The following is a 17,346-nucleotide window of genomic DNA, read 5'->3' as shown; positions in this document are numbered from 1 at the left end:
CTCTAGCAATAAGAGGAGTGGGATGCTCACCCCTTGCCTTACTCTTTGCTCCCCGTGTGCTCGCAGTGCTGTAGGATATTTGGTAAGCCCAAACCTCCGTGTCATGCACTGGAGTCGCCCCAGGCTGGCCGGGTGCCCAGCTGGTGGGGTTAGATAAGGTGTCACCCTGTGTGTCACCCGGAGCCCTGCCCTCTGAGCACAGCGGGGCCGGCCCGTTCCCTGCGCTCCTGCACCCCTCTGGAGCACTGCGAGGAGCTGCTTCTCCTCTAAACTTGCTGACAAGCACTCCTAAGACTGTTTAAGGTCACGTTCTTAGGTGGGCCACACAGACTACATGCAGTTAATCCACAAGCGCACATGCAGGAAGGTACGCGTAAGTATTGATGTATTAATGCCTGTCTGCCTTGTTACTTTTGTTTCTTCCCCTACACATGTTTTAACCGGCTGCCGCCCAAGGCCCAACAACAAGCAGGACAGTCCACAGTGTAACCCAGCCCAGGTCCTCCTGCCAAGGTCGTGGTCTGGCAGGGTGAGACATGCGGGAGAAGCCGATTGCTCCCTGACCTTAATGACTTAGTTAATCTATTGCAACCCATCTCTGCGTGTAAGTTTTACACTTCCTGCAGAACTGCTTGGGCGCATAAAAGGACAATATTTTGCTGAAACTGACAGCTTTTTCTTTTCTCAGAAGACTGGGTTGTATGAAGTCCTGCCCAAGCCATCGCTGAAAACATTCCATTTTACTCTTCTGATTGCAAGAAGTGTAACAGAGCAATATCCAAAGGGATAATGTTGATGCTACTGAACGTGACACTTTGCAGCTAAGGTAGGGAAAGAGCAGATTCCTGCTGCCCTCTCACAGTAAATGACATGCCAAAGTCAGTGTCACAATCTCTAGAATAAATTAGTTCTTTTACATAACTTTAAGTGGGGATAAAACAGTTTCCCTGCCTGCCATACAGAAAGAAGAAAGAGCTTAACCTGCATCTTATTCAGATGAGAGGTGCCAGGTAAATGCAGGAAGGTTTCTGTTCCACAGACAAGCACCAGAATTACTCACCTCCACCCACCACTGAAACCCAGCCATGGGCATCTTCACTCCCCTGCAGCCTTCAAACACACCACACACAGTCAAAAGGCCAAAAGGAGGGAAAAAAAAAAAAAAAAAAAAAAAAAAAAAGGTAAATAAACAATTGTGGAACATTTCAACAACAACAGTGTTTGGAAACTATTGTTATAGTTGTATACTGTGAAATTTGAAGCCTGAAATGAGAAAGTAGACAATGTGAAAATAAATTATTTTTAACCATGCAGAAATTCTTGCAAACAATGATACTGCCCATCTTGGGTGTCTCCTCACACTGGCCTTTGTAGGGGGTTACTGATGCAGGAAGAGGTAGAGAGGAATTTGTTTGTGAACAATTTAAAAGCACACCACTCATCAATCTTATTTTTGAAACAGGCCTAACCTGAAAGCATTCTTCCTTTCATTCAGTGAAGGAGAAATCCAAACCACTGCCTCTGTGCTCTTGAATAACAAACCTCTCCAGTGGTGGACTGTGCAGAGGAAGCTCACACAGCAAAGCATTTGTAATATAAATGACCTGGCAGGGATTACATTTTAGGCTCCAGTTGGGTAAACTCCTGCTGCCTGCCTGACACTCTGCTGAAGTTTGTAGCATTCCAGTGAATTCAGAGCAAACTGAAAGATGAGAGCTCTAGCTCATAGCATATGAAATTAAGTATACAATGCATTTCTTTACAGCAAGCAATTATGTTTGGTACTAGCTCAGAGAACCATTCCAGGAAAAGACTGATACTCTTTTTTACTGTCTGAGATTGTATATACAATAATTCCATAGCTGCATAATTTATTTTATATGGAATATGTTTATACAAAATAAAATGTGGTTTTCCTCTAAGAGACATTTATTTTTCTTGTGTTTGTTACCATGGCAATACTGTCTCTGGTGGAAAGCTAAATTTACATTTAAAGAGACATTTTTTTTTAAAGGGTAAAGGCAGATGGCTCCTAAGAGTAATTTATCTTGCTCAGAAGATTACACTTTATTTCACAGAATGTTTTGAGACTTAATTCAGGGCAACAAGCTGGGTGGTGGTTGCTGGGCCCTCAGCAGACAGGCCCAGGGATGCCTCATGAACTTCCCTGTACTCCAGTTCACACAAAATGCTAATCCAGGCTCCTACACGGCAGAAACACAGGGAGCAGCATAGCAATTAAAGCCATGCCATGTACTTACTCAAACTTGGTCTGTCTTACTCATATGTCTATTTCTGTGTAAGGAAGAGACTTATAGACATCTCATTATACGATATTTTTAACATCCCTTCCAAAAGCCACTTAATATAGTTAAAAGTTGCTTTAAGTAGTTTTAACAGTGTTTGAAAAACCATTTGTAAAGGCCACCTTTATTGTATTATATTCTTTGATATAATACAATGTATGTATACAAACACCAGTGTTTAGCTTTCACCTCTTTTAGAGGTAAACAAACATTTTAATTACATTGCACCTGTGCAATCAGTGAATGAGCAACCTTTAGGAAGACACAAGCTAGTCTGTGACAAAGGGATTCAGTTCCCTGCATTACAAGGAAATGCTCCCCAAAGACAGCACCACTTGCATCACATATATTAAAAATACACGTAGGTTAATCACAGGGGTGGGGTTTTCTTAGCTTCACTGTTTTATATTCATCTATCCTAGATTAGTCTCAAATCTAGAATAATTTGAAAAAAAAAATTAGAGATTTCTTAAAGTTCTGAATCATACCACACACATTTGTAATTTTGGGATCAGAACACAGAACAGATGATGCCAATTTATCTATTAAAACAGCAATACAGAATGGGTGATGACTATTTTTTAGACTACTCTAAGCTGATGTTATTACCATGACTGGTTATTAATTAATACAGTTGAAATTTATGGTTTATACTACCTGCAAGTATTTAACTCTTCATCTGCTTTTCCTATGCATGAAGCAACAGCAAAGGTAGGCTCTGATCTCTAGATAAAAACCCCTTCTGCCCCAATGGAATTTAATTTGAACAGGAGTGTTGGGCAATGCTATGGACATTTGAAGAAATCAAAGCAGCTGAAGCTTTTGCATGGAATTCTGGACATGCCACTTCTTGCTCACATGTGTTTCAGCCTCTCAGCACAGCATCTTGCTGAGGAACACGGCAAAGCCAGTTGGTGTCTAATACAGCTGTGCCTTAAGTTTTATTTATTCCAGCACAGAGACAGAATGCTAAGAGACCATAAGTTTATTTCTTTCAGAAATGTTTGTGTGAAATATATTAGCATTCCAAATAGAAATGTAAAACACCCAAGTTAATGAAAAAAACAAAGTTTCAAATTTATGTTTCTGCCTTTTTTTTTTTCATTTGGCAGGTTTAACCACTATTGTTCTCAGTTTTATTATAGTCTGAGATTCCTTTTAAAGTTCTTGCTTCAATATGAATAAGTAAAACCCTTAGGTTTTGAATAATTTCTTTCCCTCATGTTCACAGATATACCTGCAAATACAAAACCTGAAAACACTAACTGCAACATGATGTAAAATTTATGGTTTAAGGTGTTTCTTGACGTCAGTTTCCTGACTTTCAGGGCCCTGACAATTCCAGTTAGTGTTGAATTTTAAGCAAAATGGAATTTGGAATTAAAAAGGCATCTAGGTGGAGTTGTAGGATGACTGCACTGTGTAGTAGAGGGGAATCCTTGCAAGCAGAGGAATTAGCAAATGCAGCAGGCCCGGAAACTTATTTTTCAAGACTATGAAAGAATGATGTCTAGCACTGTTTATTCTGTGAGGTCAAGAAAAGCAGATAAGGCTGAGACAGAACACTGAAAGCAATTCAGAACAGCCCTATCAATATAAAGCCAAAGTGTTTTCATCACTCCAGCACCAGCCAATTATGACTGCACCAGTCAATTCAGACAGAATGCAATTAATCTTATAAGTACAAATATTAAAAGGCCACCCCACTTACTGTTTTAAAGAAAATTCACCATGCTATGAAAAGGTTTATCATGCAACTGCTGATTGGTTTTATCAATTTTTAATGGGTTGCAATGGGTTAAGTGCCTCCAGTTCCTCCTTAGCAGAAACATAAAAGCAACCCATTAGGATTTTTTTTTCTTGAGGGAAATGTGATCTAAAGCAGAAGGGGAAAGTTCAGACTAGCTCCATCTGAGACTTTCTCCTGGCAGCAGTCATATGTCCATCCTACCTTATTGCTTCCATTTGGAGTTGAAAGCTTATAAAATGCAGCCCCCACAAGGGCAAGCTGAGGCAACAGAGGAGCTCATTTCCAGCCCAAGAGGCTCTCACAAAGCTGCTCTGCTGTACCTGTCACTTCCTTGCTTCTGTGTTGATGAGCTATAGACAGAAATGTCTCACATGCATTGCAACTGGCCCTTCAAACATTACACCGTAGATAAGTGTCACCATACCAGCACATTCCACCAGGGCAGTCCAGTGGAGAGATTTATCTAGTTATTTCTCCCATATTCCCAAGTAGAGGGGCATTAAAGCTGTAACTTGTTCAAAAGGTGCACCTGAATGTTTCAGTAAATATACACCTCCCTCATGACAGCAGACCCATTTTAAATGATGAGCTACACAATATCTGGCTGTTGATGATCCACTCTCAGGGATTTGGAATCTATAAACAGAGATGGACACCAAAGCCATATTATTCCTTCCTGTCTGGGTAGTATCATCTCAGCTATATTCCATCACTACTTGCAATGCATCACATTTAATAATTATAGCAATCTGTTGGAGATTGTTTTTAAATGCACTTTTCTGCTTTTGATGTTTCTGATCCCTATGGAAAGCTTATGTTATTTTACAGTCTGCTGACTAAGCTCATGTGCACACCAGCTGCATTTTATCAGGGAACAATGATTGCCTTTTGAACCGGCTGGTAGATTTTACTTAAAATGGAGATATACCTTCTTTGGCAACACTTGGAGTGTTGTTCAGCACAAAATCTTTTTGCAGAATGTCACAGTCTCCAGCTAAACAGTGTTTGTTCAACATTGCCACCAGCTCAAAAGAGGTGGAAAAAACGTACCTTAGAAACAGAAAGGACCCCAAGTTTTTCTGCTGCATAAGGAAACAAGGATCACCTCACCTCATTTGGACAGATGTCTTGTCCTACCTGTTCCTGAAGCCTTGCAACAGCAAGTACACACCTCTTCTTAACTATGTTCACCAGTCCTTCATTATCCTACTGGGAAGCTTTTCCTTGTATCAAAGCTGAGTCAAGGAGTATTCAGCAGTTTTTATCCCATCTTCCCCAAAGTATGGAAGAAAAAGTGTTAATTTCCTTTGCAGCAACTCCAAAAAAACTAAAACCCTGTACTTAAGTTATCAAATCTTCCTCTGAATAAAGAATTCCTTATGGGATATTCTGTAGTCCTTTTGATTCCTTGTCTAACCCAACTTTCTTGAAATGCAAAGCCCAAACCCATCCACAGAGCTTGAGAGGAGCATAATCAGCACCAAGAGCTGAAGGACTACATCATACATTATCCAGCAACTCAAAAGGCTGCCAGCAAAGGACACTGGGCTATCAGGTTTCCCTTTTCTTCTTTCCCACACTCTCAGGGCAGCACAGCACAATTAGCTGGGAGAGATACTCAGGGGAGCCTCTGCTGTGAGGCAGGATGGCAATTCCTGTATACAACCCCAAAATTAGCCTTTAGCCAGCTCACCCCACTATGCCTTCCTTTCTCATTCCAAGACAGGTCTAGTCAAAGCTGCTGACCAACAAATGCATTTAAGGAAGCTGTTTTATTAAACAATATCCTGATCTGTTTTTCCCTTGGAGCTATGCTTTCTGTCCTCTCATAACTCAGGTTCCTTTTTTCCCCAAGGAGTGTCATCTCGCTGCATTCTCCCGTGAATTGGGGAAAAGGTCTCTCTAGATTTTAAAACTGAAAGGAAAAATCAAATCATTTCATCCAACTTAAACCCAGGACACAGAATCATTAATCATGTGTTGTGTCAGATAACCTTTGTTTCCTAGAAGCAGTGCTGCCAACAAAGGATATTGATTTGAAAGCATCAGAACATTGGAGTTCTTTTTTTAAATTTTCATCAGTAAATTGTTTTTCCCTCTAGAAAACTGGGCCCATGCTTTTAAACTTAGAATTTGCCTTTAGTTTCCAGTTTAGGTTCCTGCTATGCTTTAAGTGACAGATTAGAAATGCCTTTCACACTCATTAGGTCTCCACAAGGGTTTATGCATGCATTAGTCACATTTCAATCTCTTGATAAATTAAACTGCAAGTTTCTTTGAAGGGTTTTTTAGTCCCTAAATGCTTTATGGTAGATTTCTAGCTCTAACCCCAAATTTGTCCAGCATTTTCATATACCGAACTTTGTAACCAGATTTCTGTTAACTTTACAAACTTCCTGTTCGAGCAGCATAAGATAATAAATCTGCCACCCTCTTTTGTTCTCATTAATAGAGAAAACCAAATGTTCTTGGGTGCTCATACTCTGTTGTTTGTCCTCTGATCCAGGCACCTTCCTTGCATGCTGCTTCTCAAACTCCCAGCTACCAGTCTGAATGTTTTGTTGATGTCTGTTCTTGGAGGGCTCACCTAACACAAGAAAAATTACTTTCCTTTCAAAGAGCCCAGGTTATTAAAACTTGCACAGGGATACTGTTCTCCCTTACTGGAAGTTAAGAGAGTTAGCACAAGGTGTCCCAAGATTCTTCAGGCAAAGGGGAAGCAGGATGGACCACAAAGGCACAGCTGGATAGGAGCACCCATGTCTCCTCACTCCTGCTGTGCCAGCTGACTGTCCTCTCTTCCTCCCCACCTCTGACAAAGCCCCCTAGGCTTGTCCTGAGGTGCAAAATCAAAGCATGTCTCTATAGTATGTGTCACAATCATACAGAGTGTGCAGTAGACAGCCCTTATATGGTATCTAACTGGTATCTAACTTTCAATTTGCAAAGCTTCTGGAGGCAACACTCATTTCCACCCTGCAAGAAACAAGTACTTGCTTCTTGCTAATGAGAGTGACTCGAGTCAGAACTGAAGAAAATAAAGATTACATAGAAAAAGAAAAAAAAGTTGGCACTTCTGTTTGCCTTCTTGTTCAACATTGCCAAAACCAGCAGATCTACACATCAAAATGTCTCTCTTGGTCCACAGGTCCCTGCACAGAAACCGTTTTTGCTGCCTCAAAAAGAATTTTTCCATATTCTGTGGCAAGGAAGTCACCCTTTCGTTTTCTCCTCTGTTATTTGAGTAGAACATTGCCAGGTAACAAAATACATTTCTGTGTAGTCTGGTATCCTCAGAAAACAAGTGCAAGCTGTTTAATACATTAGCAATTATTGTCAAAGGTTTGAAGCCTCTCTGGGGAACAGCAGGAGGTTTGCACACAAATTTTTGTGCACTGCTAGAAACCCCTATCAGTGTCTATTACTACCCACTCAGAAGGCAGCCTGAAGAATTGTCTCTCATACTCAAAACTCTGCCACCTTTGCTTTCCAAATAGCCTTTTAGTTCTTAGGAAAGTTGACTCTGAGAAAAAGAGCACAGTCTAGACATTCTGGATGCTCAATGTTTAATAGCCTAGTGTAGCATAGTTGGACTAGAGCAGTGGAAAGTGATGAAGGCAGGAAAAACAATAGGCAGACCTTCTGGTTTAACAGGCATAAATACACTGTGTCTGTAGCTGCTCTGAGCTGGTAGCCTGGAGGAGGCTAGGAAACCATCATCCACTTTATGTCAAAGAGGCTCTGTCTAGACAAACCAGAGCTTCACCTTTTTTGCATACCCCTTGTCTCCCAGAAGTTGCTAGAAATAACTGTTAGACGTCAAAATTTACACAAAAGGCACTGTCCAGCAAGTCAAAAATGAGAGTCAGTAGTTGGTTTGTTTTGGCTTCCTTTCACACAATATTCATGTAAGGACGCAGTTCTTCCACATGCTCTTTTTTCATCCTCTCTCACACATTTTGGAAATTAATCCATCAAGATACATGAAACCTGATTTTAAAAAATCCTGACAAAACTTAAGGGCAACCTAAAATTCAGGAACCTCAGCAGCTGATCTCCAGAGTACTTAGGACCATGAATTACACAAATGATGGATGCTCTTCAATTAAATGAGCACCAATTGTTGATCAGCTGAATTAAAAACCAAAGTCACCTTTACGGTCTTGAGTGGCTTTAATGTTTGTGGTTGACCCACTGGGTTCATAGGCATAAAACAAGTACTCAAGTTTCACTATCCTTAGTATGGAACAAGTCTTGTAGCTTATGCAAATGCTGGAAAGAAGACATGAATACCTCCCCTCACTTTATTTCCCTGCAGATGAGTTGCATCACAACTGTGAGCACCACTAAATTTCTCTTGTATCAATTAGTTCAGTCTTCAATTGGTTCAGCAGTTATCCAACACGTGCTTTCAGCCCCCTTTTTCGTGTAAAGAAAGTTAACTTAAGCAACATGAAACACAAGTGTTGAATTGCTGGGTTGTAACTTAGAGGGCTCAAAGCAATTTATGATGTAAGAAAATTGGAGTCAACACAAAGCTCTGAGGTGGTGCTTATTTTCTTGAACTTCCATTTCATCTTTCTATTGACATTAACTACAAACAAGAAAGACAGTGGATTTGCATTGCATTTGGACATATGAGAGTCACAAATTACAGATTTAATAAGAGTCATTTAAAGCCTCCTCCTGCAAAGGAACATCTCTCCCTGGCCCAGCCACACAGGCTGGCTCGCCACCTGCCTTGGACCTTGACCTTTCTGAATCATGTCAATGCTGTGTGCAGTCAAGTCTGCTTCAGGTAAATAACCACTGGCATTACAGAGCCATCAGACATGGCTGGATGGCTTTTTCTGAAGTCCATGTTAATGCAGTGCTTTTAAATACAGACCAGACCATGCTGGGGAATATTCTGTATAATCTCATTACAATTGCAACTTGAGGTTTTGTAATTTGGGGTCATCTTTTTAAGATATGGTCAAATAATGAACATTAACAGGTAGCTACTGCTGCAACTTAGTAACACCAAAACGAATATCTGGGAACATCATTTTGATTGAAAGCGAAAAGATGAAAGGGAGGGGGGAAATAGAGGACCGAGAAAAGAAGATATATCTTCAGTTACTTTAATTTTGCCTTTAATTTACTTTCAGTTACTTTAATTTTGTCCCACTTAAGCTACTTCTAGTATTTAAGCTAACAAGTATTTTGGTCTCACACTCTGAAAGTAGGATGAGTGTCTAAACATAGAAAGGGTGGCACAGCACTCCTGCTGGGACCCAGGAGGTTCTTGGTTTAGGACTCAACAGCAAGAGCAAGCCCATCTTCAGACCACTCACTGAAAGGAGGCAGGTCTTCTGCCCACTTGTACAGTGCATTCATAGTACATGGAACCACCTGCACACATTTTGCTAAAATTTCTTCAGCAGGTCTTGTATTATGAGCATTTTTTCATATTAAAAATCTGCACATGCTAAAGCAGATTGCTCCTTTGGATTCCTGCATATCATCCTACAAAATAGTATGGGACAGGACCAGATAAGTTCTTGTATAGATTAAAATTCAAAAATATTTATCTCTCTAAGTAGAAGCTTCGGGTTCAAAAGTCATATGCAACAGGAAAATAATGATACAAAATGTGATTGAGCATCAGTTACCCTGGGAACAGCAGCAATGCAGATACCTGCAACTACTGAGGACTAAGCACATCTTTCTCCACTAATCCTTCCCAAAATTGTTTTTCCTATTTCAGTCGTGTTTACTGTCAGTGGTGCTACAAAGTGCATGCTTTTCTAAGTTTTACCTGTAATTAGAGACTTGCCTCAGTGAGAAAAACATCTCCCTGGTTTGTACCCTACAGCCGCTAGTGCTTGCATTCAGAGAGTTTATTTACTGAAGACAAATGAGTTTTCTGTTGGCTGAACTTCAGCCAACTGGGCAAGAAGAACCAATTTCTGCTTTTACCTTTTCCAGTAGGCACTACAGGAGCAACAGCAAGGATACAAATGTAGGAAGCAGGTCCGAGCACTCCTGGGATGGGAATGTGTGGAAGAAAACTTAGGGAGATGGAAGACAGAGAATTGGATTCCTTTGGTGCCACAGAAGCAGTAACAAACGTGTAATAATGGGTACTAATCAGGATTATAATATATATATAATATAGATATATAATGTATAATTTATATACAAATTATACAAATATTATATACCAATATTTTATTTATACAAATAGCAGTGATTGCTAGAATCTTTTTTCAAAGACAAAATAGAGGAGCCACCTTTTTGCAGTGGTGCCCAGGGAAAGGATGAAAGGCAACGAGCACAAGCTGAAATACAGGAAATTCCATTTGAACTTAAGAAAATACTTTTTCCACTGTGATAGTTTGCCCAGAGAGACTCAAGTCTCCAGCCTTGAAGAAATATTTAAACTTGGCTGGACGTGGCCCTGAGGAGCCTGCTGTAGGTAGCCCTGCTCTGAGCAGGGAGGGGTCAGACTAGACAGTGTCCAGAGTTTCCTTTCAGCCTCAACTAGTTCATGACTCCAAGACAACTTTCTCATTCAATTAAATGTCACAGCAACAGCCAAACACCATCTACTGCTCTTAAAGCCAAGAAGACATGCAAGTCCCTTCTCATCTCTGTGCCTATGTAGGTTTGTGCCCTTTCAGATTGTCATTATAAGATGTAATGTTTCATTACAGTTCTTGCAGCAAGGGCAGACTTAAATCAATTCCATTTATAGGGCCAATTTTGAATGTAGCCTGAACAACTGTGACAGACAAACCCTGGAACACTTCTAATGAGAACAGTAAATTAATCAAAGAAGTTACTGGCCGAGTAGGAAATTTGTGATCGTTTTAATTGGGATAACAGTGCCAGGAAAAATACAAAAGTAGCACTGCTTGATCAGCACAGAATCAGTAACATAATTTGTTTACACCCTCTGCCAGACAACACTATGAAATATTAAGACCTAACCCTTACCAAAGAGATAAATATTGTTAAATAATAGCTATTACTGAATTGCAGAACACATTTAACACTAATTTGTTGGCTTTTCCTGATACAGAAACACAACAAGACAGGCAGCTGGAATACAGGAAAGAAACCTGCGTGCCAGTTTTAAGCCAATTGGCAGGCAATTTGCTGGCAGGAAGAAAGAACTAGCATCACATAAAAACATTCATCAGACAAGTTTGTTAAAGAGCGCTTACCACACAATAAGCACTCTTTACAGGGGATATACTCCAGTACTTGTATGCACATATGTAAGAAAACACAAAGCATTTGGGATAGAAGAGTAGTAAGTGAGGATGAGAAATGATGTTATGGAAATTTCAAAAAGAAAATGCAACTAATTTTTTTTTCTAAGCCATTAAGAGCTTTTCTTTCTACCTCAGTTTCAGAAAGGCCCAATCATCTTCCTGTTAGTATTTTTTTCTTCCCCAGACAAGCATAAGGAATATTATCATCTTCTTCATCTAGTACACGCTCTAATGGTAGCTGAAATCAGTTGTTTCTTACCTCAGCTTTAGACCTTTCCTAAACCCCAGTGTCTCTAATTTGCTTTTTATTGTGCATACTGTAAAGCAGCATTGTAAACCATTTCCTTACCATAACCATCACCTGCTTTACTTATGTCAGGATAAGCAATACCAGCATCCAAGTCATTTCTGTCCAAAGCTGCTGTTAACAGCAGCCCTGCTTTTGAAGAAGGCACCACCCCAACACAAGTCATAGAAAAGCAGAGGTTCAGACAGGAGGCAGCTTCCTACTCTACAGTACCAGTACAGCTCTTAATAATTTTTTTTTAAAGTACATAGGAAATTTTAAAATAAACAGTAAGACATTTAGGTACGGAATATTATTAAAATTCTAGAACTTCTGTTCCAAGTCCTTCAATGCACTATGTGCCCTTAAACGTCATTCATCCAACATAGAAATTACTCTACAATATTTTGAGAAATTTTAGTACATCTTAAAACTGAGATAGAAGCCTGACATAGAAGCAGTAACTGCCTTCACATAGCTGTTTATGTTTTTAGGGATTTTCTTTTTAGTGTTACCCATCTGCTAACCTTCAAAAGCCACTAATTGTAAAAACACAGAGATAGCAACAGCCAAGCACTTAACATTAGGTAAAAATACTCACACACTAGATAATCCACAAAGCTGGTGTGCCAGGAGCCCATGTGAGAGGAACCTATGTTTCTATATACTGAGCTAATGCTACTCTAGCAGCAGAAAATGTTTTTTACTGTCTGCCCTTTTAACAGCTTAGGTGTGAAGGAGGAAGAAGCACCACTGGAAATAAAGGTTCATGGGAAGGTGATTAATTAATTTTAAGGATGATTGGTTTCAGGTTTAATGTGTGAGTGATTGACAGGAGAAAGGAGCATTGTAGCTGGGCACAGCCTAAGGTAAGGCGAGCCCTTTCTGGAAGACCATCAGCACTGCAGGGGCTGCTCAGGCCCTGAGTAAGCTCCATCTCTTCTGGTGTTTTGTTCTGTAGCTGGATCCCCTCAATTAAATAAAAATTTGTTCTCAGTTCTTGTGCTGTCTTCTGGGCATTACATGTTGTGGGAGAGCTGTTATGGGCTGACTGATAAGCCTCAAGCTCAGTCTGATTCTTAAGGGATACCAAGCCTCAAGCTGGCATCAACAGCAAGATGAAAAACAGGAAAGAAACTTGATTGGAAATCTAACATTGCCAGAATGGCCACAAAAATGCCACACCACTGCTGCTGTGCATCATCCTTGCTCTTCATGCTTTCACCTGGGTTGAGTAACCAGTAGAAATGGCATCCTCCATCTGTGCCTTGAAGAAACGGAGAGCATTTTCCTCCAAACAAATTCAAAGAAGTTGTTTTAGATAGAGACATCATCTGATAAGGTCAAAGCAGGGCCATTCAGTTTCACCTTCGGAATTAAATCTGTAAGTATTCAAGGGGAGGTGGAGACTGAGAACCTTGTTATCTCTATTGCCCCACCCTGTGCATTTTACCTCTGCAGGGTGTAACCCATCAGGAGTGGGACAGACTGTTTGACACCGAGGTCTAGTGCTGGTCTAATGATGCTTTACCCTCAGGCTGCACTTACTGCAGAAAACAGAGGCAGCTGTTGCAGGTGGTACCATCCCCAGCTGGAGAGAGGTGACCAACCCCAGAGCAGGGTCAAGGGGTGAGCACATCTCAGCAGCTCCAGGTCTCAGCAGAACCCACCCCAGCAGCTCCATTGGGCTGAGCTGGCTGACTCTGTATTTAAAGCAGATTTGGGGTACCCAGGAGTTCTGTTTGCTGACTCAAGTGTAAGGCAGGGGTTAAGGGTGGCAGGAAATGGGGCCAGGGGTTGTGTAGGGACAGGTCGATATCTTAAGATGTCAGCAAACTTCTGAGGAAGAGAATGTACTGAAGGCTATATTTATTCAAATTGTTCAACCATTTTTTGGTGCTATCTCATTAGCTGGAACAGGAAGAAAGGTTGGAATTGGACTATGCTGTATTCATCTGTTCTAGGCTATAAATTGATTGTGAAACATCACATGGAGGCTCAGTAGTGCTCCTTGCTGTTGTCAGCATTGATGGAGTGGCACCCTGTGAACAACAATGTTTTCTTTCCAGATATGGTTGGAGTGATTCACAAATGCAGTAAACTTAAACCTTCCTCTTTTGTGTGCTGTAGCAACAGCTGGGATGGTATTAAAGAAGTCCTGAGGATGATACCTGGACACAGGTGCTGTCTTCACCTGCAGTGTAAATATAGCAGCACATTTGCAGCCTTTTTACAACTGCAAAAGCCAAGACACAGGAAAAGATTAGGAGTGGTCAGTTGACAGACCCAGATGGAGAGTGACTGTAGACAGTTGGAGATGGAATAAATCACAATATAGGACCTTAGTGGCAGAGCTGGAGAGGTAATGCCACAAACCACAACTTTTACTCTCATCCACCTTTGTACTCCAGGTGTTTAATGCAGCCTTTGCACATACATTAAATAGATGTCTTCAAAGAATCATGCTGTCCCACTGATTCTATGTCCCATTCAGTGTTCAAGGACTGCCTCACCACTCAAATAACTGTGCTTTCAAGGAGGATGTGTTAAGGAAAGCCCATGGTCTCTCTGTAGAAGATAAGACAACTGGAAATCAAAAGTTGGCTTTGTAGCAGAAATAACTGATGTTTGATGAAAAAATTGTTTTCTCTTGGCTATGGATTTTAAAGTTACAAAACTCTTAAACCAACCTGTTAAATATAGATTCTTAATTTTCTGCTGCTGAACACTGGAAAACAATAAATGTGACTTTCCAAATTTCCAAGGAATTATGAATTCAGAGGAAAGATAGATTTAGAAGTATATAGCACATATTTTAGAAAGAATTAGTTCAATATTAATTCCGCTTAAGAGCTGTGACACTGATAAGTCATTTTGTCTTTCTTTCTCCATTTTCCTTCCTGTAAAATGGAAATAATAATTTCTAAATGTGGCATTTATCTGTATGGAGAAGGTGCAATTACTACTAGTACAGGCTGTGCTGCATTTCCATCTGGAAGTTAGAAAAAGCTCTCAATAAATATCTTGATTTTGCACCTAACCCATGTGTATGCTTTTCAGGGAGTAAGAGGTGAGTTTGACCACAGCCAATTTCCCAAGAGAAGCTCTCCTTCCCCGGGGCTCACCCTAGACCTCTTTTTTTTTTTTTTTTTTTTTTTTTTTTTTTTTTTTTTTTTTTTTTTTTTTTGTGTGTGTGTGTGTGTGTGTGTGGACTTCTCTAGCCTGAAGGTGTCAGCTCTATTTTGTTGTTGCCTATGGACATCTGGCTCTGAGTGTTGCTCCTGAGCTCCAAGAGGATGATTCATCTGGTCTTTTCAGAGTAATCTACAAGAAGAGGCTTCCTTATACCACTTTCTTCAGAAGATGCATCAGTTCATAACATCCCTAATCCTTTTAATGCTGTGAATTTTGGTGCTTTGACTTTTCAGTTCAAATATTCCTTAATATTTATCAAAGAGATAAGGGAGGTGTTGCTTTGAAAGGGGAGTTAATGCATTGGTTTGATGCCTGCAAAGGCTTCTGAAAAAGGAAGAAATCCTACTAGAGTGTGATAGGGCACAGGCTATTTAAAAAGTTAGTGTCTAAGCTATTTTTAGGCCTTGGGCCACAGCACCGTGGCTTTATTTTGTTGAAGACAGAGGCTCTGAGTTAATTTATCCATATCCTGAGCATTTAGTGCTCTCCCAATTTCTACCACTTCACAGAGAAACAAGGAGAGAAGGAAGCAGCAAAGAAAAAAATGGATAAGTGAAGAGAGGCCAAGAAAATACATTGCTGGAGGTGGGAAATGTCCAGCAACCTGTGGGTCTTGTATGCTGATCCACCAGAACATAGTCATTTTGGCCTTCCTAAAGCACCTATGGGTTAAAAAAAGCTACTCCAAGATGATGAAGTGAAAGAGAGAAGAGCTGAGGTGTGGGTTGCTGGGGAGTGAAGCTGCCCTGCAATATGCCAAGGCTTTCCCTTGAGCTGTCTCCTGCTCCAGCTCAGTGGGGTCATGGGGTGCAGAGCAAAGTCCTGCCCATCTCACCTGGCATCTGGGAACTGACAGCTAACCGTGGGAATTGCCACCTAAATGTCCATATTACTTGATCTTACTGATATTTTCAGGTGATTAACAACTATAAAATGGTTTTGCATTGAACAATAGCCTTTCATGAATTCTAATCTATAATAAAACATAATTCTAGTGTCAGTGCCTTGATATTAATTTTTGGAACAAATTAAAAGTATTTGTTTCTTCATAGTTTGGTATTCTGTGATAAATTCACAAGTTCAGTCTATTAGAATCGTGTAAATTGGCTTTTTTGGGGTATACTTAGTGTTTTGTTGCACATTCATGTCATTTAATTCTAGATTTCAATAATATCTCAAATTACTCTTTGATTAAACAAGAAGGAATGAATACAAGAACTTTTGACATGATTCATATTTATTTAATCAGTTTTGTAACTTCTCCTTATACCCTTTATGGATAACTGCCGTGTACTTGCATAATTTTTGTTGTTTCTGCAAGATTGCAGTGCACTTTTGTTGGTTGTAGCATTATCTTGGAACGTAAATGAAGATCTCATTTAGCTCAAATGTACTTTGGTTGCTTCTGCAGCTCCTAAAGAGTGCACCTCCATCCATTCCACCTTGGGATGCCAGGCATCTATAGCTTCTAGTATAAATGTTATGTCTTGTAAGTTATTCTAATCCTGTGAACAAACTTGTCATGGTGAATGATTAATTGATTTCTTTTATTTTTGTTTGTTTTCTGGTAATTAACTTCTCTTGTACCAGAAGTTATTTGTTCCATTAAAATATACAGGAATGTGGAAAGTTTGCACTCTTGATTTATGGCTTTCACCTCATAATTTATTTTTCAAAAATGCACTATTCAAATTTGCTTTTAGTGCTAGATGAGAGATCATTAACCTGCTCTCTTGAGGGCAAGCACACCAGTAAAGGCAGGCAGAAGTTCAGGAAAGCTACACCTCCAGATAACATGAAGGAAAAACTCTTAAAATGGCATTAGCACGGCATGACTACGGGATCCATGGAAAGAACAACAAACCGATAGCAACTGCTACAGACCATGGCTGCGTGGCTTCCTCAGGTGCTGCAGCCCAAGCTCTCAGCTGGAGCCCCTGTGAGTCTCTGAGCTGACTTCTTGGATATCCACTGTTTGCTGGCATTCAACAGAATTCAACAGCGTCTTCTAGGTCTGAAGTGTTGTGTCTCCAAAAGCCTCTGAGGGACTAAACTGACATTACATTCCCAGGGGGTTCCGTAGTCTTTGCAGTAGGGAAAGGTGGATGGATTGGATGCCTTTGTTGAACTCTCCAACAAACTGATTTTAGGGGAGAAGGTGCTGCAGCTGGCAGACCTGGTCCTGGCTCTCCCAGTCCCTGGAGGGCTGGGACATCAGCATGCTGGTGCCTGGCTCTTGGGATACTCTTGCCAGCCTGGGCTATCACAGGATCACAGAATGGGTCAGGCTCCAAGGGACCACAGGGGCCATCTGGTCCAACCTCTCTGCTTAGCAGGGTTGTCCTGGAGGACATGGTACAGGATCGTGTCCAGACAGCTCTTCAGCATCTCCTGCGAGAGAGACTCTGCACCCTCTCTGGACAATCTGTTCCGGTGACTCGAGCGGTGAAGAAGTTCTTTCTCTTCTCCTAGTGGAACTTCCAGCGCATCACAGCACCACCTCGCCTGTTGCTTCGTGTCCTACTGCCCGCTGCCCCCGGGAAGAGC

This window comes from Zosterops lateralis (genome assembly GCF_965231275.1).
Source record: "Zosterops lateralis genome assembly, chromosome: 8".
In the NCBI taxonomy this organism is placed as follows: domain Eukaryota; kingdom Metazoa; phylum Chordata; class Aves; order Passeriformes; family Zosteropidae; genus Zosterops; species Zosterops lateralis.
The sequence above is the reverse complement of the archived record's forward strand: the minus strand, read 5'-3'. Positions refer to the sequence as shown.